The sequence below is a fragment of the Hippopotamus amphibius genome, chromosome 1 (genome assembly GCF_030028045.1).
Source record: "Hippopotamus amphibius kiboko isolate mHipAmp2 chromosome 1, mHipAmp2.hap2, whole genome shotgun sequence".
Taxonomy (NCBI): domain Eukaryota; kingdom Metazoa; phylum Chordata; class Mammalia; order Artiodactyla; family Hippopotamidae; genus Hippopotamus; species Hippopotamus amphibius.
This window is the reverse complement of record NC_080186.1, coordinates 195631958-195654603: the sequence shown is the minus strand read 5'-3', so window position 1 is coordinate 195654603 and position 22646 is coordinate 195631958. Positions and strand designations below refer to the sequence as shown.

At 33.4% G+C, this 22646-nt stretch overlaps 1 protein-coding gene across 1 annotated transcript in view; it reads right to left on the bottom strand.

Annotated features, from left to right (window-relative positions):
- Nucleotides 1-22646, bottom strand: part of ST8SIA4 (ST8 alpha-N-acetyl-neuraminide alpha-2,8-sialyltransferase 4) — a 97643-nt gene that overhangs the window by 36898 nt on the left and 38099 nt on the right.

Sequence of the window (22646 nt, the reverse complement as noted above, 5' to 3'; positions counted from 1 at the left end):
TTAACGTGCTTTTCTCAGTTAAATACATGGTACTCCTTACTAAGTGTAACCTGGAATTAAACAACTTTCACTTTTCTGTGGCAAACGTTAAATCCCAGGCTGACTTCTTAAGTTGTCCAAGTTATTCTATATCTCTGAAGGGGACAAATAATTTTAGACGTAAAAAATAATTTAAGCAAGCAATTTGAATTATGCATGATTAGAAAAAAATTCTAGAAAGTATTTTATCATCTCTGGATTCTATTTTTACTTAGATTTGGCAGAAATAACACTGATACTTGGGAAAGAATAAAATCCATCAGAAAAAATTGCTACTGTTCTGTGCTGACATTAAAATGGAACACTTTGCAGACCGGCTTTCCAATTTCCAGGTAAAAAGACTCCCATGTCAGTTATTATCACTATTGACTTTACTCACAGGAGCTCTAATGGAAGTTTAGGGAATTTTCTCATTAGTGCTAAAACATACACACACACACACCCCCATCCATTATACCTGAGGGAAAGAAGAGGCCATTCTGATTATTAGCTCTACTTTCACTTGTAAAATTCAAGTCATCACAAGTATCAGAGGTACTTTGGGAGTCAATGTTGAATTGGTTCACAAAGAGAGAATGAAAAGAAGATAGGACAGATGTATGATAGATAGATGATAGGTAGATGATAGATAGATAGATAGATAGATAGATAGATAGATAGATAGATGATAGATAGATAGATAGATAGATAGATAGATAGACAGATGATAGATAGATAGATAGATAGATAGAAGTGATAAATACATAGGTAGGTAGGTAGATAAAGTCCTGCAGCTTTATTTTCCGTATTTTCTTCAAATTTGGGGAGAACACATGAAACAAAATCATAAGCCAATTTATATCTTAGTCTTATCCACCCATTTCTATACCCAAATTCTGTCTTAAGGATAATTCTAAAATATTAAAGCATGGGCAATTTACCTTTTCTCTCACATTCTTTTTTTTTTCTTCTTTCTTTCATTCACTGCTCAACCCCAAACTCAAAGTCCTAACCTTCTTCCAAACCTCTGGGAAAAAGAGATGATTCCCTTTATGTGATATGTGAAAAACTATAAATAACAGAAGATAGAGTTCAACAACTGTGCCAAGTGATTCTCCCAGCATAACACACACACAGACACAAACACGTTCTTCCATTTTGCCAGTGTTCTCACAGACAAAATAAAATACATGGTGTTCACAGGTCCTGTCAGCAGCAGGAAACTTTCACTAGGATTTAATTGTTCATCTCCAAATCTTATTTTTCTTGCTTTTCCTAAATCAAATACTATAATGCTGTTTCTTATTGCTTCTCTCACCAGGTAAGACAATTAACGGAAACAAACGGCACAGATTTGCTGTCTACAACACTTAATGGTTCTGTGGCTTTGGGCAAGCCATCTCCCTGTATCAGGGATGAAATAGTGTAGACGCAGTGGTTACAATGGGATGACATTTGACCATGGAGTGAATTTAAGAGGTTTTAGATGAAACATCCACTATATTATTTTGCCTGTACAGCTCTATAAAATCAGTTTCCTTGACAAAAATCATCATTATAATCAATTATAAACAAAAATCTTATAATCAATTATAAGATTAAAACTGCTAAAAAATAGAGCAGTGCTGAACTCTGTATGATCTCAAGTATTGTTTGTAAAAGGTCTGGTTCTAATTCTCTTTGCTGAGATGCTTTTATTACGGAATAAGGAAGAAACAATATTTCAGTTTCTTAACCTAAAACATTTCTGAAATAAATAACTAGGAGTTATAGTAAAACATAGTTTAAATGAAATATTTTTCCTATAAATCTGAACTGCTACTTTGCACACACACCTTTCTATTTAGAAATGAATCTTAATCCATACTAACAATTAGTTCAATTAATTCAATATAAAACCGCATTAGGGCTTCCCTGGTGGCACAGTGGTTAAGAATCTGCCTGCCAATGCAGGGGTCATGGGTTCAAGCCCTGATCCAGGAAGATCCCACATGCTGTGTGCCACAACTACTGAGCCTGCACTCTAGAGCCTGCAAGCCACAACTACTGAGCCCACGTGCCACAACTACTGAAGCCTGTGCGCCTAGAGACCTAGCTCCTCAACAAGAGAAGCCACTGCAGTGAGAAGCCTGCACACCACAGCAAAGAGTAGTCCCCACTCGCTGCAACTAGAGAAAGCCCGTGCACAGCAACAAAGATCCAGCGCGGCCAAAAATAAATAAATTAATCAAAAAAAAAAAAAAAACTGCATTAGAGTTCTGGAATATCTAACGCCTAATATAGAATTGGATGCATATTAACACTCACATATATACAAACATGTAAATATATAAATTTGTTATAGTATTTTAATCTTGTATTATCAAGTATTAAGATTTATTTCGGTTTTCTTTATAACATTTTTACCGAAAATTATTTTTCCTTCCTACATTTTTAGTTAAGACTAAAGGAAATAATAAAATTTTACTTTCTCAGATAGGTTATTATCATTTTTACATTATCTTTGTTTTTAGGTTATGTCATTAAGAGATCAAAATTTTCCAATTATGTAAGTAAATATGTTTCTTACCTATGAGAATCATTATCAAAGCTACCAAGTTTCTAGGATAAATGGTAAATTTTAACTCTTGTCAAAATGCTTTCAAGCATTTATAATAGAGAAATTAGAACATAAGAATTTTGCCATATTGTAACTATCACTAATAAGATTAGGAGTTCATACCTTTTGGAAAAAAGAACAATATGTAAGTAAATAACAATAAGTTTAGAATACCTATTCATTTCTGACAAGCATCATAAAATTGAATGCCATTCAAATCAGTCAGCCAGGCCAAACTCAATAGCAGGGTAAGAATTTGAGTACTTTTTCTTTAGTCAATAACGTTCAGAGACTCCACTTTAGAAATTATCATATAGATGATACATTATGTATGCTTATATTTGATTAGAATAACAAACCAAAGAGATGAATTATATAAAAGTGATTGGTTTTGCTTTTATATACATCAGTGTTGTCAGTGCATTTGCATTAGCGGGTCTAAACTATGATGACATATAATAAAAAGAAAATATTCTAATATGTGAGATAGACATTTCTGATGAGTTGATAGTGTGATAGAAAGGATTTTTTTTTAATAAGCATGTATGTCAGCGGCCTGAACATCTCTGTAATGCACGCAAGATTCTCCTTGAATCATACATGTATTCTGCTGGGCTGGAGGTGGCTGTTCATGATTCACAAGAGCCACTGTTAAATTCTCTTGAATTTTATAAGCTGGTTGACACCTCATCAGTAGCTTGAAAGTGGACATGGTGGGAGTATTTACACTATGGAAATCAGCAAATGCTATAATCCAGGTTTGCTTGTTTTCCCAGAGAGCTTATTAAACATTCATTAGCACACACTGCCTGGAAAGAACCTCTATTGGTGAAACACTGAGTAATTTGCTGCAACTATTTCACAACAAGTTTCTTAAGATTGTGAAAAGAGCATAACATTTGGTATCAAAAGATGGATATCTGAGACTAAGTTTCTGTATGTACAGTCTTAGTAAGTCACTTAACCTGCCCAAATATGCATTAATGTCATTATTTTTAATGTGACCTTTGATTAGATGATATGCAAAGTTTTCTCCAGTTCTAAGACTGTCTGAATCGATTGCCACATATGTTTATACTTCATTCTCCCCAAGTGTAGAACAATGAAACTAATGGTTAAGAGATGGATAAAGCAGAAAACCAAGGTAAATGAACTGGGCTAACTGTCAGGATGGAAGAGACAAAGGGCTGTGTGCCTGGTGAAGAAGTGGACAACGACACCTGGACACAGAAGACAGAACAACTCAGCTCTGGCTCCCAGTTATCTTGGAGAAATGAAGGCGCAGTATTGACAGATCTTCTGATATTTGAAGAATCAACAAAAATTGAAACTTTTATTTGAAAGCTCATGAATCTTAAATATTGGCAACAAATTTCATTTTTAAATATCTGTGTTGTTAAACAGATCACTAGATCAGTCAGTCATCAGTTTGATATCCCTTTTCATAATCAGGAAGCGGAACAGAAATAGCAACAGGGTGTTTCTACAAGAGAAATGAAAGAAATCAGGTATTTTAATGAAAACTAACATTATATTACTTGTACTACTTACTAACAAAGAGTTGAGTGCCAAATAGATGCCCAAAACAATATATTTTTAAAAATCTGTCTTGACCAGAAATAATATGTAAATTATACTTTTTTCATCCCGGTCCAAACATTAGTAGTGGATTATGCTGGCAATATTACAGGGAGCACTAGAGAAAAAAAAAACTGTTAAATTAAATACTAAAATAAAAGTCACAGTATAACTAGTTGTTTGCTTATTTACCTGTAAGAATGCAATTAGTTTAATCTGAATTTAAAAGAAATATTCAAAGGCTTGAGTCCAGAGATTCAAGTCTAAGTCATCAACATTGTAGCTCGTTAGAATATATTATCTGGAAAAAAAAAAGAAAAAAAAGAAAAAAAAAAAAAAAAAAAAAAAAAAGAATATATTATCTGGTACTTTTCTCAGGTATATGTTCATGAACATTTGCTTTGTGTGGACTAATAAACGTGTACAAAAGAAAATACAATTGTCACTAGGTAATCTCAGCTAAATGTGAAACAATGTCAACCACATTAAGCTTTCCTGCAAAACTGTTTAAACTATGTTGACAAAGCTAGTTCTAAAAACAGATTATTTTTTATTCCTACAGCCTTTCACCAACTTAGAATGTGTAAGAACTGACCTTTAGTTATAATACAAATTTTACTGGTTCTCTGGACAAATTAATTTTAAAGTTCCTTATTATGTTTCAAATTTCACTTAAAATATTTCAAATTTAGATGGTTTGAGTTTTACAAATAATATGGCACACCATCAATCAATCTTCTAGAAGAGATCTTGATTTTGCTCTGCAGATGTCAGCTGAAAGCCTCAGTAGATAAATGAACTTAAATTTAACGAAATGCTTCAGAACCCTGCTATAGGATTTGTGTTATCTCTTTTAGGGTTGGAAAAAAATTGGAATTCTATTTTAGAATTACTTAAAAACTTGTGTCTGAAGTTTAGGGTATAAATCCTTAGCTAGACACACAGTTTCTTTAGTTGTTTCCTTTCTGTCTATGAAAAATAATCTTTTATCTCTGGCCAGGAAACACAAGGCTGTTTCTACAGCTCAAGATCTGTGATAACATATAAACAAGAATGCATTCATTTTCTGAGTATCATTTTAGCAAAGAGGACAAAGCTACACAAATTAATAGGTTTTATTATATTGAAAAATCATACATCCAAAAGGAATGATAAAATGGCACAAATATTGTCATACTAATGTAAAGCTACACTTTTCTATAGAGATATTGGTGAAAAGTGAGCTGCTGGAATCAGCAATTCTGGCTGTGCCACAACTGGAAGTCTAGTCTTAGATCAGACTGGGTCTGAGTAGCCTGCTCTATAAAAAAAGGTGTTTAGCTTGATTATATCAAAGAATCACTACAGTGTCTCTTGGATATACATTGATTAGCTAGGTAAATATAACATATATATTTCAAAATTATATCCTTTAAATATTTTCACTACACCTCAAATCTTTTTTTAACTATTTCTGATCTTGAACTTTGATATATTATATATGGCCTTATCGATGAGACACAGCAAAATTTCCTGAGGTGTGAAATGACAATCTTCAGTGCTTTTCAAATGGGTTAAAATTTTCTAAGCAGTTATGAAGTTCCTCATACCTTTTTTTTTAAAACATTTTAAAATATCTTCTACTCATTTTAGAGAGGAGTATAGTGCTGTTTTTAAAGAAATCGAAAGCAAAGGATACGGTTGCTTGGTGAACATATGTAAATACATGGCAATTTTAGAGGTTCCTTTAAGGTTAAAGATGGGGGATTTTCAAAGAAGCTACAAAACTTGTTTTCGGTGTATTACTATAATGAAATGAAGAACAAGCTATGAAAATGTTCCCTAATACCATCAACCATCAGCTTGTTTAGAAAGTCCCCAATCAAACCTAAGTGTTAAAAGGTCCAGAACATTGAGTGAGGATGTCAAATTCCCCAAGTAGTTCATTTCGTGGTGAGTCACAAAGCTTGGGCAATGCAGAGTCATTTCCTAGCACACTAACTGCTGGAGAGGAAACCGCATGTCTCCATCATCTCCTGGCCAGTCGGGGCAGCGTCACGTTTAAATATTTTGGTTTGTCTTTCAGTCTCCTTCCCAAACAGCCTACACTTGCTCTTGTGACTTTCCTGTCCCCAGGTTTCTTAAAGATATACGAAAACCAATCTCCAAAGTTTTCCTATTACATAGATCCAAAAGAATAAAGTACATGAAAATAGTGGTGTCACCCTTTTTTTTTTTTGTAATTGTTTCTTCCTCTTCTATTTTCCAGTAAATCCCTGCCCTCCACCTAATCTATCTGCAGTCCCAGAATGCCTCCTCATTGTCATATTCAGTGTCTCACATGCTGTGAAAAATCCATGGACTGAGTTCCTGGATTCCACACCAAGTAAAATGAGAAAACCAGAACAAGGGAAATGTCAAACCCACCATATACCATGGTGGAAAAAGAAGAGGGATTCATAACTCTATTTGAATAAAACTTTGTTGTGTCACCTTGAATTATTTCTAAACAGGTTACTCATTTCAGTAGTTGTATACCTGTTTCCTTTTATCACCTTCCATCCCTTTCTAGAATAAATTTTAGCATGTGGAATCACTGTTTGGACCTTGAAGCTTTTTGTAAGTTGGGATTCTGATTAATAGTTTTTTATTAAAAATCAAGCCATAAGGTATCGAAGTCATTCTATTTAGTTCTCTCCAAAGAGAACTGTTAGGCAGTATTTAGCTACAATACAATTAGCGAAAAGGCACTACTGTGAATTGTTGGTCTACACTCCTAGCTAACCTTTAATCCTGCTTGGAAACTGTTTTGTGCATCTCTGCTCAGTGATTCCACTCAACTCAAATATCCCACTGGAGATGTTCCAGGCATTTGCCAAATCCCTTGGGCTAGCATTCTCAACTTATCTTGTCTCCTCCTTGTATGAACCTCTGGATTCTGAAGGAGGGGATTCCGTCACTTGAGAGGAAGCCCGTGCTTTTGCTACCTTCTTTGCAGCTTCAGACCCAGCCCAGCTCCTGGCACAGGATGCATCTATGGGTGCTGAAGGGGTGAACATGCAGAAACACCTCTATTCATATTTTCCAAATGTGGAATTGTGTAATTAAGTATTTTGCCACTTCAATATACTTTTTAATGAAAATTTTTGTATTTCATTTTTTGTCCAGTCTGATAGGAATGCCATGCTTTCTGCATTACTAAAATATTTGTATGAAACATATTCTGTGTTAATTATTTCCCATAAAATAATTAGCTTACTAATTTTAAAACTGATAGCAATACTGTTGTAGGCATCTGTTCTAGGGAAAAAAGAAAGAGAGAAAATATTTGCCAGCTGAATAAACTACAAAATGTGCTTAGCAGCACTGATTCTGCCTAGCAGTGACTTTTATTAATGGAGACCTGCTGATGGGTTATATAACTACAATACTATGAATTCTACAAAGCATCAATTTCTTTTCTTTAATGGTGACTACCAAGAAGCAAAAACAAACATGGGAGTTTTGGGAAAGTGCCCATATTCCACCCCAACACTTTCTTTAATTTTTATTATTTTAAAATAGACACTGTCAAATATTTATAATGACTGTACAATTTTCCCAAGCACTACTGAGAAACAGATGTTTTAACGTAAGATCAGGTTGTCATACTGTGAAAATTTTACATATGGCTATAAAATTATTTCTGCAGAAAGTTTACATAATTTTATCAAGTAAGATGATCAATGGAATAAAATGCAAACATAACTTTAGCTGTAAGTAATAATTTTACTTAAAGTAAGATCCATTGGAGCAAAGTAAAAACATGAAGTTAGATTCTATTAGACTAAATTATCAAAAAATATTAATAGTGTAATACAGAATCTCTTGCATTTTAGATTATGTAAGAATATCCAGATGTCACGTGATTATTTTAGCTATTTAATTTCATCCAAGTTTAAAACTGGCACAAATATCATTGGATATCTGAAACAAGGAAGCTCTAAATCTGAACTCAATTGCTTGGTACTACAGCTTAATTAATTTTGGCCAATTTCTCTAATTTTATTGCAAAGGGCAAGGAAATTCAATCCATATAATTCATTCAAAGGAATCTATACAAGCTAAGTATTCAAGAATTCCTAATTACTTCATTGCATTATTACCTTATTACATTTTATTTTTTAAAGAAGGAGAAATGAATTCTCCCACTGATTTTACTATCTCTAGAGTGACATCAAAGGGCAATATTTTCTTCAAAAGCATGCTTTAAATGAATAATTAGAGAATAGGGCAAGCAATATGACCCATACTTTCATCATGAAAACAACTTGGTGTTGACAATGAAAATGTATACTGCCTAAAACAAAACTTGTTTATTTTTGGTGAGGAATTAATGGTAAGATAGCTATTGCCAGCGCAATCTCTCTGCAACAACATATTTCATTTGACCGCCAACATGGCCACTGGATGATGGTTTGAAGGAAAAAATTAAAGCAGGGTAGAACCGAGTGACTGTGACTGACATTCTCTCCAGGAACACTTAGTTAGGCGATATAACTAAATAATACCACTGCTGTGGTAATGAGGTCTTGTGTTGAAAACTCATGTAAAAGCAATACAACAGGCATTTATCCAATACAGAGCAGTGACTCATCACCTACAGTTTTTGGTACCGACCTTAACTGAGAGACCCAATTTCATGATCCAGCTGGATACAGATGCATAGACAGGGTAAAAGCAACATTAGCACAGAAATCAGCAGTACTGCTGCTCCCAATGTATATTCATTGAGCCTTTACAATTACTTTCCTTTAATCCCAACAACCTATTTGCCATTAAGTAAAAGTTACTTATCAGTTATGTGTACTTAACTGCTTATCTAAGCTGCTCTCTCTCCTGAATATTTGAAGCTTAGGTGATTATTTCTCATTGAGACAAAAATCTGTTCAAATTGTACACAAGTAAAGTCTTTTGAGGAATGAGTAATTCTTCATGGCATATACAAAAATTCTACCATATAGACAGAACCTTAATTTATGGACAAGGCATAACGATGGTGTATTAGAAGGCTAAAGTTCTTAAGATATGATTTAAAAAACTACCTGTTCTTAAGAACGGAGGAAATACTTTAGGATTTTACCTTCACTTAGGGCCTGAAGTGAGAGTCCCAGTATAATACCATTTGGAAGAAATGATTGTGACAATGAACACTGATCAGAAAAAATAAGTGTAAGAATTTGTAACTTATTTAATGTGATTTGATTGGTTCTCAAAATAACCTACTGAACAGTATTTCCCGCATCTATCAACAAACATACACCATATTTAAATACAGTTTTCAGCAAACCATACTGAACCACAAATGCTCTGTCTTCAAGGGAGAGCATACTCACTTATTAATACATAAAAAGTAACACCATTCAGCATATTAGTGGGAAGCAAAGAATAGCCCTGGCTTTTGGGGATATGAATTGATGAGGACAGGCTGGCAGAGGTTATCAGCCTCGGATCACTGCAATGTGATTCCCTTCCTGAATTTGGGTTTTTACTAGGGCTCTATGATTTTGATTCTTCCCGTCTCTCTGAATATTCTTCACTTATTTCATCCATGACGTGTGAAAATGTAAATGTTATTTCTGAGAAGTCAATCCCAGGTATCTGGCTCCAACTGGTACCTGTAGGAAACAGTCTGCCCCTGGCCTATGTGCTTTCCAATTCTTGGTTTGCATATAAACACAACACTAGAGAGAATTGTTAAATGGAATAAAAAATATTTTATAGTCAAAAGTCCTTATTCTTGTACAATATTCTTACTTATTCACCCAAATTTTTACATGATTTTGGGGGTAAGACTGTTGAGAAGAGAGAGAAAGAAGAGATGGCCTTTTTCCTGATCTCTTGCCAATAGGAATCACGGTGTGCTGGTGCATAGGCCTTTGAAATATGCAACAGACTTTATCAATAACTTGTTTCCCACATGATAATTCTAGTGCTCAAGTCCCAAGTCTTTTGCCTTTTTCTCTTTGCATATGTTACTGTTACCTGGTGTCATTACAAATATCTATAGCTGTAATTTGGAAGCTGTAGCTTGAGGCTGTGATCATGTGATCAATCATATTAGGGGCTGACTGTGATCAAACAAATGGAAATACTTAACCTATTTCCTTTGAGCTAAACCACATCTAAATTATTCTGAGGAGCTAAGAAACTGTAAATTTTAAAAGATTTATGGGATACTTGATTCAATAACATTCCTCAGCAAACTTAGTATCTAGTCATACTCGCTGTTTAAAAATTTATTATTATATATTTGCCTTTTACTTTAAATTCACAACTAATTATTTTAATGTATATAAGAAACCTCTGAATGTAGTCATTGCTAGATCACTTGGATTTAAATTAGAATAGCTTTATGCAGATTAATTCAAGACATACTTTGCTTATTGATCAGTGTTCCTCTTTTTTCCTTAAAGGTCAGAGAAACAAGGGAATTTCTAAAGTTATTTATGTACTTTCTACCACTCATTACAAGATTGGATCCTGAGAGCAGAAAGGCTATAAAAGAACCAAAGCATGTTGAATACAATCAGGAACCAATTATGAATACAATCCATGAAATAAATTCATGAATTTTTCCTGTAGCTCTCAAATACAGCAGTATAAACCTTTGTCCTGAATACTAAATGGCAGTATAGGAATTTTAAAAAATGATGAAAGTATATTTCTTTCCTTGGCTAAAGTGTTTAAAATAATCATTTTCTTCCAGAAAGCATCATAATACATAAATAAATAATGAAATATATATAAATATATATATATATATAGAGAGAGAGGGAGGGAGAGATTTTGAAAGATAATAATCAAGAGATAACATTAGTTACTAAATTACAGAAAAAAGGCAATTTTCTCAGGTGGCGAGGATGAATTGTAGATATTCAGTCTGGATATTCCCAAGTGTCACACTTCATTATCATGATCCATTTACTTTCTAGTTAGACCTTACTCTTATATTTTCATTCTAACAACGAGAATGAAAAATTTAGTAAAATTTAGGCAAAATTGCCTTCACAATTTTGTGAATACTGGGCACAATTGGTTCTTGATATATACCAGTTGATTAATTAATAAATTGCTGGAAAGACAAATTATTCATGTTCTATTCTCATTATTTGAAATAAAAAACTCCGTATTGGCAAGGTTTTCTTCTGTTTCTGTAAATAGTTAATGTGATTTCCAGTGGTACCCAGATTTATATTAAAAAACCCTTTCCTCCCTTCTGCTTGCTGCTCTGATTCTTTGATTGCTCTAAATAACTAACCCTAAACCAAACTTCAAAGTCTTTTTTCAGCACAACTTTGCCCTTTTCTCATGACTCCATTCTCCACCCCCTTGCACCTGGGCCCAAGGCCCCACCATAACGAACACAGGGCTTTCATACTTTTTGTTTGGTATATAAAGGGATGGATAAATCAACCTTTTCTCTCATGAAATATACAATATAAAAAGACAAAGAACAAAATAAAAAATAATCATACATTCTGATGACTGTTCTATTTGAAACACACATGCCGTGTTTAGAGAGTACAGAGAAGAGACACCCAGACCAGTTTCAGAGAAAGGGACAAGAACTGTGCCCAATTGGAACTTACCTTTAAACTGAAGAAGTAGAAATGATCTAGGGGGAGAAGAGAAAAAATGCATACCAAGGAGAAACCCCAGGATATGTCAGTATCACTGAGTGCCATGAAGGCTTCCCCACTCCTCAAAAGACACCTTTTACTCTCAATGAGAGAGAACCAAGAATTGGAAAACATGTTGGCTAGGGCAGCCTGGCAGCTCTGTTGCCCACAGGGTCCTTTTGAGCCATACACCTGTGAATAAATTCTCAGATATAAGCCATTTATATTTTCACATTCTACAATGAAATATGAATGATGGGAGCTGCTAGAAAATAATACCATGACCCAAGGGTAACTAGATTAAGATATCAAGAAATGCCGCAGTGTGGAAGGGTGGATATCAGAGTCCCCAGTGAGGAAAGAAATATTCTATCATGGAAATATCATGAGGTTTACAATACCTATTAAGCAGTTTCTAGCTACTCAAAAGCATTAAAGAAGGACACGTTTTAAAAGAAGTATTACAGCTGTGTTGCTCATTAGTCAAAATGGAAAGCGTATGGAAATGTTTTTTGGCAGAAGACTAAATTTAAAACAACTAAGCCATTTTCAGAAAGCGTTTGGAGTGAATGTCTCCATTTTCAAAGTTGTTCTTTAAAATTGCTTTTCCTTATGCAATTTTGAGTTGATTCAATACTCCAAAATAATCCACTTGAATAACAGAGATAAACTCAGATTTCCTGAAGTCTAATAATGGTCTACTTCAGCCTATATTTTTACCAGGGATTCTACTGGGAGCCTGGTCTGATTCAGTTTCTTCTGCAAGTACATGACATTCACGTGAATTTAGCTTGCAGAGGATCACCCTAATTTTACACAGCCTTTTACCTCTACTGTCACTTAAAATTGACAGATATCTGCATATGAAAGGTAAGTTCAGAAACTAAGCCTGAGACACAGTATTTTTGTGTTAGTCTTAAAACTGGAATAAAAGTTGATGCTGGAAGATGTATGAAAATACAACCTGTTTATTTGTAAGAACCGTATCGAAAATCGTATGTTGTGACAAAGAAACTAATGTGTGCTTCTTTTCTCTCAATAGAAAAGTATACTTGACCAATAAAATATTTTACAACAGACTGACAGCTACACAGATAAGAAGTGAGCTAGAGATGTCACTTGATATAATTTCTGTAAGGCTTGTTATTCCTTCCTACATTGAAATCCACAAGCTAGGAATTATGACCTTGATCATCACATTGTAAATTAAATACTCAGCTAGTTTACAGGCTGAATGCTAAAAGAAAACATCAATGATACAGCAAAACCCTGGGAAACTTAGGAGGCTATATTAAGGGATATCCCATTGTTCAACATAGTTTTATTTAATAACAAAAATGAAGAAATAAGTATACTTATGAAATACGCAGATTGATTAGAATATTATCTTATATTCTGAATAAGAGGAAAAAATTCAAAAGTTATTTAGACACTTACAGTAATAGTGTAAAAGAATACTTAGTCTCCCAACACAAGATGAAATTACAAGAAATAATAGTGGGAGACTTTTGCTGTATATTAAGCATGGCAAACCAATTTTTGAAAATTCACCTGAGGACAAGTTGAATATAAATCAACAATGTATCACCATTATAAAAAAAAGACAATGTATTATTTAGGATAGTTTGACACACTTAAGGTCTAGCAAAGCAACTTGCATGGAATAAGCTGTTATATATATATTACTAATATATTGTATTATATACACATATAACAGTGTATTATACATTATATAATTTGTAAATATATGTAAGATATTAATAGTATATTAAATATTGTATTTTGTGAGTATATATATAGCATATGTGTATGCTACTTTTATTTTTCGTAGATGCAACAAACACTTCTCCAGAAATAATTTTCCATAATTTGCATTTATAGAAAGATGTATGCTTTTTAAAAATTTAATCATTGTAGAAATCCAAAAAAAAGAATAAATTCAATAGAATAAATGGCCCCATAACAAACATATACTTATCTCTTCTATACCTACTTATATACATATATATGTATATACACACACATACATATACATATTTGTGTGTGTACGTGTATGTGTTTGTGTGTGTGTATCTTTTACTATCAACCTTTAGATGAGGGTGGGTTAGCTTAAATATGTTCTTGAAGAATACGAAGAATATTTCAATTCCTAGACAAATGACTTTAAAGCAGGAATATTTTAGTAAGCTACCTCAGTTAATGATGATCAGAAGTTAAACAAACCTCGTTGAGGTTATACAGAAGATATTCCTGAGAATGTTTGTAAAAATTAAGTACAAGTGTTTGTGGCATTTTGAATATTCACGTAAGAACAACTAAAACACAGAAATGTAAAACTCAAAGTCCAAAGAAATATAAACCATTATTTATGTCAATACTCACATTTTAAAGGATACAAATCTGAGACTCAAGATTGTAAATAGTCTTGTCTACAGTCAGAAGAAGAAAGGTTTGATTTGAACTTCTTTGATCAAACTCCTAAGTAATTCTTAAAAATTCTGTACATCAGTGTTCTCAGTTTCCATCAATGTAAAAGTACGTTTTAAAGAGAATAAGAATATTTTTTCTTAGAACCTGCGAAATACATCTGTGAACTCCAATTTGAGAGACATTGCTGTAGGTCATGAGGGTTATACCATGAAATTCAAATGAAAATTCTTAATTCCAAGCAAATTTAAAGCAGTCATATCTCTTATCTCACACTTGCACATTTCTTTTGTAGTTGTGAAATTATCCTTCAAATAAAAAAACATTTGGAAGATTTGTCACATACATGGGTAGCATATATATTCTAAACTAAAACATAAAGAAGAAAGTCACAAATAGAACTCGTAGAGAAATTTTAAAAATCCACATGAATTGAATTTATCTTTTCCTTAAAGATCATTTTGGTGAAGATGTTTGTTTACAAAATTGTTGGATAACTTTAGAATTATTAACTATGAAGTTGACAGCACTGAACACTGTGTGTTTTCATCAGTCTCAATGATCACCAGTGAATCCTCAATCCAAGTATTTATCCTGATTAATACAAAGTATGAGTTTGTCAATTTAATGAATATAGTCCCTATTATAGGAATATTTATATTAAAACTAATAATTAGAATGTGGTGACAAAATAGGGCAAATACATTATTTTTGTTATAGTAGAATTAAAATAATAAAACTAATGCATCATAAAAATTTATAAAATAATTAAGGGAGATATTTTATTTTAGCTTAAACATTTTAATAATAGTTAATAATATTTGCCAAGGGGCAAAGAATTCAAATAGAAATGTCTGAATATTTTTTCCAGAACTAATTATAAACAAATCTAAAGTTTAAATCAATTAAGCTCTAGTATAGATATCTGAGTAGAGATAAGAGCATTGTAACATAAGGGAACAGAGATGAGAACTATATGAGCAAACTCCCCAAAGTACAAACTTCAAAAAAAATGCAGAGGAGTACATCTGGATTCTCATCTAGAACTAACAGTTTACATATAATATATTTATGCATATAAAACATAATTTTAAAATATGGTCATTTATTTTTCTAATTCCTGGACGAATTCTTTTTTTTTTTTAATAAATTTATTTATTTATTTATTTTATTTATTTATTGGCTGTGTTGGGGCTTTGTTGCTGCACATGGGCTTTCTCTAGTTGCTGCGAGCGGGGGCTACTCTTCATTGTGGTGCGCAGGCTCCTCATTGTAGTGGCTTCTCTTGTTGTGGAGCATGGGCTCTAGGTGAATGGGCTTCAATAGGTGTGGCACATGGGCTCAATAGTTGTGGCTCACGGGCTCTGGAGCACAGGCTCAATAGTTGTGGTGCACGGGCTTAGTTGCTCTGTGGCATGTGGAATCTTCCCAGGGCAGGGCTCAAACCCGCGTCCCCTGCATTGGCAGGCAGATTCCTAACCACTGCGCCACCTAGGAAGTCCTGGAAGGATTCTTAAGAAATTACCTATTGTAGTTGGTAGTGGAACTGATGATCTACTTTGTGCATTGTTTAATTTTTTTACACCACGTTAAAAAAATGAGAAAATAAAGAATAAGCATCCCATTATAAAAAACAGCACTTGACTATTTTGAATCAAATTATAAACTATAAAAAATAGGGTTATTTAATAACTATAAAAATAGGATTTTTTTGCCTAGCACTATATATTTTGCAAAAATATATTTTAATACATCTTATATAATAATTTAAATGCATATTAAATTATATTATTGGCTTAAATGTTTTTTTCAGATTTTAGGTTATACATTGATAATTTTGTTATCAATGTGTAAAGAACAAACCTTGATTTTTATATGCGGTAGTCACATTTTTAAACTTTCAACAAGTCATTTTAAAGTTTCAAAATTCCCTCTTCACTCTTAAAGTCTTACAAAAATTGTTCTGTTCTTCACAAGGAAAATTACAAAATAATAATAATAGACATCTGGGGCTTCTGAATAAATGCAAATGCAAAGCTTGCAATCCCAAACCAGTGTAATACATTGATGTAATCACTTTAATTTGTAATTATAGTTTTTTAATTTGTCCCCATTAGATTACTATTTCTTTATTTTGAAAGATTGTTTTAAAATTAGAATCTAGTGATATTTTCCCCTCCTGTTTCACCTAACATGGCTTGGGAAGAATGACCATACATTAAAAAAAGTCATTGAGTTTTGTGATTGATGGTTGTATTTTCAGAGCTTTAAAAAAACCTGCAATTAAATGGATGCTTAAAGTTGGTAAACCATCATAATTTTCAGAGAGGAAAAACTTTAAATGATGAAGCTTGATGATATGAAAACTAAACGATTCTCATTGTGTTCAAGGACTTTTTTGCTTTCCAAATCACTTAAACTTTCTACTTGTAACTGCAGTATTTGGAAGGGCCTTCACACTTTAACATTGTGATTACGAGCACCCTCAAATGCATGGACTGCATGAAGACCTTTCAGGAGAGACAACAAACTCTGGGAATCAACAGACGATATGAAACTCTTTAAACTATTTTCCTGAATTGTATTAGCCACAGGGTTTCAGAGACAGGTGAAAAAGATACTTAAAAAATAGATCTTTGGGGAGTTTGCTCTTGCTTTCATATCATGTGAAGCTTCTTTGTTTCATCAGCGTTCCCACTTCCTTATTTTCTTTCTGAGTTTTAGTAGTTTTGTAGACTACAAACATCATGCTGAAATGCTACATTTGCATGCATTGTGTTGATTTCATTAGTTCCATAAACGAAATTACTTTTCACATATATCATGCGTACAAACCTCCAACGTATTTGAAAGGTGAAAGGCAAATTTAGAGCTACTTTTTATACCCTGGGCCACAGTTTAGAACTCAGTCACTTGACCTTGAGGGGAAAGATGTAGATGTGTAAGGAAGAAAGTAGCAAGTTAAGTTCTTTCTGCAGAATTCCAAATAAGTCTTCTCAAAAATACCTAAAGTACAGTAATCAAAAGAAAGTACACCATTAACTTCACCAGTAGTCAGAAGTATGGCCCTGTTGTTCTTTGGAATAAAATGTTTACGGAACAGTGAAATAATTTATATTTATAATGTTATGGAAGAAAAGTGAATAAGACAAAACATAAAAGGAGAATACTGATGAACTAATTAGTAAAAGGTTCCACACTTTCTATGTTTAAAATAAATATAAAAGGGTTATATGAAGTCACTGTTATTAATCATATATAATCCTTTCTAGATTCTAATTTATTGAAAATGCTCTATTTCAACCATGTCTCTTATTAAGTGTTTTGCTGTTGGTAGCAAATAGAGAAATATAAACCAGAATCTAAGGAACAAAAGTACTAATTCCAAAGTTTATGCAGAGACGCAAAGACCCAGCATAGTCAATGCAATACTGATGGAGGAACAAAGTCAGAGGACTGACACTACCCAACTTCAAGACTTACTTAAAGCTACAGTAATCAGGACGATATGGTGCTGGCAAAGAACAGATGAATAGATCAAATGGAACAGATAAAGAGCCCAGAAATAGACTCCCATAAATATAGTCAACTGATGTTTGAGAAAGAAGCAAAGGTAACACAATGAAGCAAAGACAGTCTTTTTAACAAATGGTGCTGGAACTATTGGCCATTCCCATTAAAAAAATGAATCTCGACAAAGAACTTCACACCTTTCACAAAAATTAACTCAAAATAGATCACAGATTTAAATGTAGAATGCAAAACTATAAAAGTCTTAAATGATAATATATAAGACAACCTAGATATCTTTGGGTTTGGTGATGACTTATTAGATATAACACCAAAGGCACAATCAATGAAAGAAATAACTGATATGCCTGACTTCATTAAGATAACGTGAAGAGAATGAAAAGACAAGCAATGGTCTGGGAGAAAATATTTGCAAAAGACATATCTGATAAAGGACAGTTATCCAAAATACACAAAAAAAGTGTCCAATAAGAAAACCAAGAACTTGACTAAAAAAAATGGGCTCAAAACTTCAACATATATCTCACTAAAGAAGAGATACAGATGACAAATAAGAATATGAAAAGTTGCTCCACATTATATGTCATAAGAGATAAGCAAATTGAAAGAACAATTAAATATCACTATCTACCTATTAGAATGACCTAATCACCAAAATGACAGTGAAAACACCAAATGCTGATGAGGATGTGGAGCAACAGGAACTCTCAATCATTACTAGTGTGACTGCAAAATGGTACAGCCACTTTGGAAGATAGTTTATCAATTTCTTACAACACTAAACATAGTCATCATAAGATCCAGCAATCAAATGAGTTGAAAACTATGTCACCCAAAAACCTGCACACAGATGCTTTCATCAGCTTTATTCATAGTTGCCAAAACTTGGAAGAAACAGGTGAATGAGAAAATAAACTGCTACATCTAAATAATGGACTATTATTCAGCACTAAAAAGTAATGAACTATCAAGCCATGAAAACACACAGAAGAAACTTAAATACATATTACTAAGTGAAAGAAACCAATGTGAAAGGCTACATACTGTATGATTCCACCAATATGACATTTGGGAAAAGGCAAAACTATGGAAACAGTAAAAGTATCCATGCTTGCTATTAATGGGGAGATAAGGATGAACAGTCTGAGCACAGAGGATTTTTAGGGCAGTGAAACTACTTTATATGATACTATAATGGTGGATATATGTCATTTAAATCTGTCTACACCCATGGAATGTATAACTAAGAGTGAACTGTAGTGTAAATTATGGACTTTGGATGATAATGATGTATCAATGTCAGTTCATTAACTGTAACAAATGTAGGTGTCTGGTGGAAGATGCTAACAGAGGGGGAGACTATGCGTGTGTGAGGGCAGGGAGTACATGGGAAATCTCTGCACCATCTTCTCAAATCTTCTGTGAAGACAGAACTGCTCTAAAAATAGTCTAATTAAAAAGTGCCAATTCACAGTAAACTTAGATTTTCTTATTAGTTTCCTATAGTCAAGGAGTACTTCAAAATATTTCTTTTTTAATCTTAATATCACTGGAGTGTACATGTATGTGTGTGTATATATGTGTACGTGTGTGTTAGACTGTGTGTGTATGTGTGAAAGATAGGACAGTGACTTCTTTGTTTTTCTATGAATCAATGATAACCCAGCTTTAACATATCAAAAAAAGAAGGTGTGTGTAGAAATAAAGATCTCACTAAAGGTAAATTCATGGGCAAGTATAAAAGCTAGTATTATTGTAACAAGGGTTTATAAGTGTATTTTTGATTTGTTTCTACATGATTTAAGAGACTAATACATTAAAAAATTGTTAGTGTAAAACCTAGTATTACTGTAACTTTGGCTTATAATTCCAAATATTGTTTTCTACATAATTTAAGATACTAATGCAGTAAAATTTATTAGTTTCTGTTTTGGGACACACTATGTATAAAAATATAATTTTGTGACATGAACAATGGAATGGTGTGGGTACAGAACTTTTTGTATGTCATTGAAGTTAAGCTGGTATAAAGTCAAATAAGAATGTTATAACTTTAGGATTTTAAACGAAACGCCCATGATAACCACAAAGAAAATATCTCTAGAATATACACAAAGGAAAAGAGAAAGAAATTCAAATTTTCAACACACACACAAAAAACTAAAAAAACAAAAGATGGTAATATAAGAGCAGGAGTGGCTATACTAATGTTAAGCAAAATAAAATTTAAATTAAAAAAATACAAGAAACAATTAAGGACATTATGTTAAGTGAAATAAGCCAGTCATAAAAAGATAAATGCTGTATGATTCCACTTACATAAGGTACTTAGAGTGGTCAAAATCATAAAGATAGAATGGTGTTGCCAGCGACTAGGGGGAGAAGGGAATGGGGAGTAATTGTTTAATAGGTATAGAGTTTTGGTTTTGTAAGAGGAAAAGAGTTCTGGATAAGGATGGTAGTGATGGTTGTACAATGTAAATGTACTTAATACCACTAAATTGTATACTTAAAAATGGTTGAGATGGTAAAATTTATGTTATGGGTACTTTACCACAATTTTTAAAAGAAGAAAAAATATAGACAAATTAGATTTTGTTAAAATTAAACCCTTGTTCATCAAAAGACACCATTAAGAGAGTAAAACGGCAAGCCACAGACTCAGAAAAATATTTGCAATTCATCTGTAATCAATAAAGAACTTAAAAAAATTAAAAAATGTGTTCCTAGCACAACACATTATGAAGTTGCTCTCTATTAAGAACTCATCTTTTTTCTCAGACTCAAATTGTAATTACAGGAATCTGTATTTTTAAAAAATTACTCATAATCCAAAAAGAAACGTACCATAATGTTCATTGCAGCACTATTTACAATAGCCAGGACACAGAAGCAACCTAAATGCCCATCAACAGATGAGTGGATAAAGAAGATGTGGCACACATATACAATGGAATATTAGTCAGCCATAAAAAGGAATGAAATGGAGCTATATGTAATGAGATGGATAGACCTAGAGTCTGTCATACAGGATGAAGTAAGCCAGAAAGAGAAAAACAAATACTGTATGCTAACTCATATATATGGAATCTTAAAAAAAATGGTACTGATGAACCCAGTGACAGGGCAAGAATAAGGATGCAGATGCAGGGAATGGACTGGAGGACACGGGGTTGGGGGGGTGCAAAGGGGAAGCTGGGACAAAGTGCGAGAGTAGCATAGACATATTTACAGTACCAACTGTAAAATAGAGAGCTAGTGGGAAGTTGCTGTATAACAAAGGGAGATCAACTTGATGATGGGTGATGCCTTAGAGGGCCAGGACAGGGAGGGTGGGAGTTGCGGGAGGGAGGGGATATGGGGATACATGTATAAATACAGCTGATTCACTTTGGTGTACCTCAAAAGCTGGTACAAGAGTGTAAAGCAATTATATTCCAATAAAGAGCTTAAAAAAATAAAAAAATAAAAAAAATAAAATTCTTCTACTCAAAAAACAAAAATTACTTATCTTCAGAATGCGTGTATCTTATCTTTGTTGAAACTTCATGCCAAATGTCAAGAGTATGAATGTTGAATAACCAGGATCTAATTATAAGAATGCAATTTAATTGTGTGGAGAATAACAATTCAAAAACTGTCTCAAGGTTTAAACAAGGAAATGGTAAATCCTTGAAGGAAAATATCTCAATAACAAAACAAAACAAAAGGAAAACGCCGTAGCCCAGTCCCAGTGACAGTACACAAAGCAAACTATTTTTAACTCTGGATTTGGAAAGTTTTTTCTTTTAGCCATTGTATTTAATTGGTCCCCTGAACTTGCCCATCCTTTCCATGTCCACTGATTTTTGCCCTGCATCTTTATTATCTTACGAGTAAATTAATCAAAAGCCTAAATGGCCTTCATGTCTCTAGCACAGCAGGCCTCAGCCCCTGGGCAGTAGACTAATACCGGTCTGTGGCTGTTAGGAACCAGGCCACACAGCAGGAGGTGAGGGGTGGGCAAGTGTGTGAAGCTTCATCTGCTGCTCCCCATCACTCGTATTACTGCCTGAACTATCCCCCTCACCCCCACCCCCACCCCATCCATGGAAAAGTTCTTTCCCACAAAACCAGTCCGTAGTACCAAAAAGGTTGGGGACTGCTGCTCTAACCTCTCCTTGTCAATACAGTCTGCAGTTACAAGATTTACTCTCCTAAATCCACATATGTAATTGTGCTTCATGAAGTATAAAACTGATTATCTTCCCAATGAGATCACAAGTTATTTTTCCAACTTTGTATTCCAATGTGCTACAATGGACTCCATTATACCACGTGTCAATAGCGGACTTAATTATTTTCTTGCCTCAGTTTGCTCTAATGATGCAATAACATTTCCTTCTGGTTTCTTCTCTCTCTCTCTCTCTTTTTTCTCCTGACATTACTTTAAAGTTCTTTAACATGGCTTTCTGCCTTAAAAGTTTAGTTCAAATGTTAGATTTTTAGGACTTCTTTGCTAACCTGAGGAACAAATTCTATATTTCAGACAATATACCCCCTTATCATTTGCTTATGCCTTAGCTAGCTGTGCATGCCTCTGTTTCTACCATAAAACCTATGCATTCCTTTAAAGCAGTGATCAGCTCTTCTTCTATTTTCAATCTACAGCACCTGACATTCAGTAGACAGTTAACAAATATATAGTATTGCTTACCTTTGTGTTACGTATTTTACACACTTTATGCATGACTGAATTTGGCCTTTTGGTCATTTGCCACTTTCAAACAAGAGTCTACTTCTTAGGTCTTTTTTTTTTGAGCTTGTATTAATAAAAGGGAAATGTTGACAATTCATAAAATGGCATCTGTGAC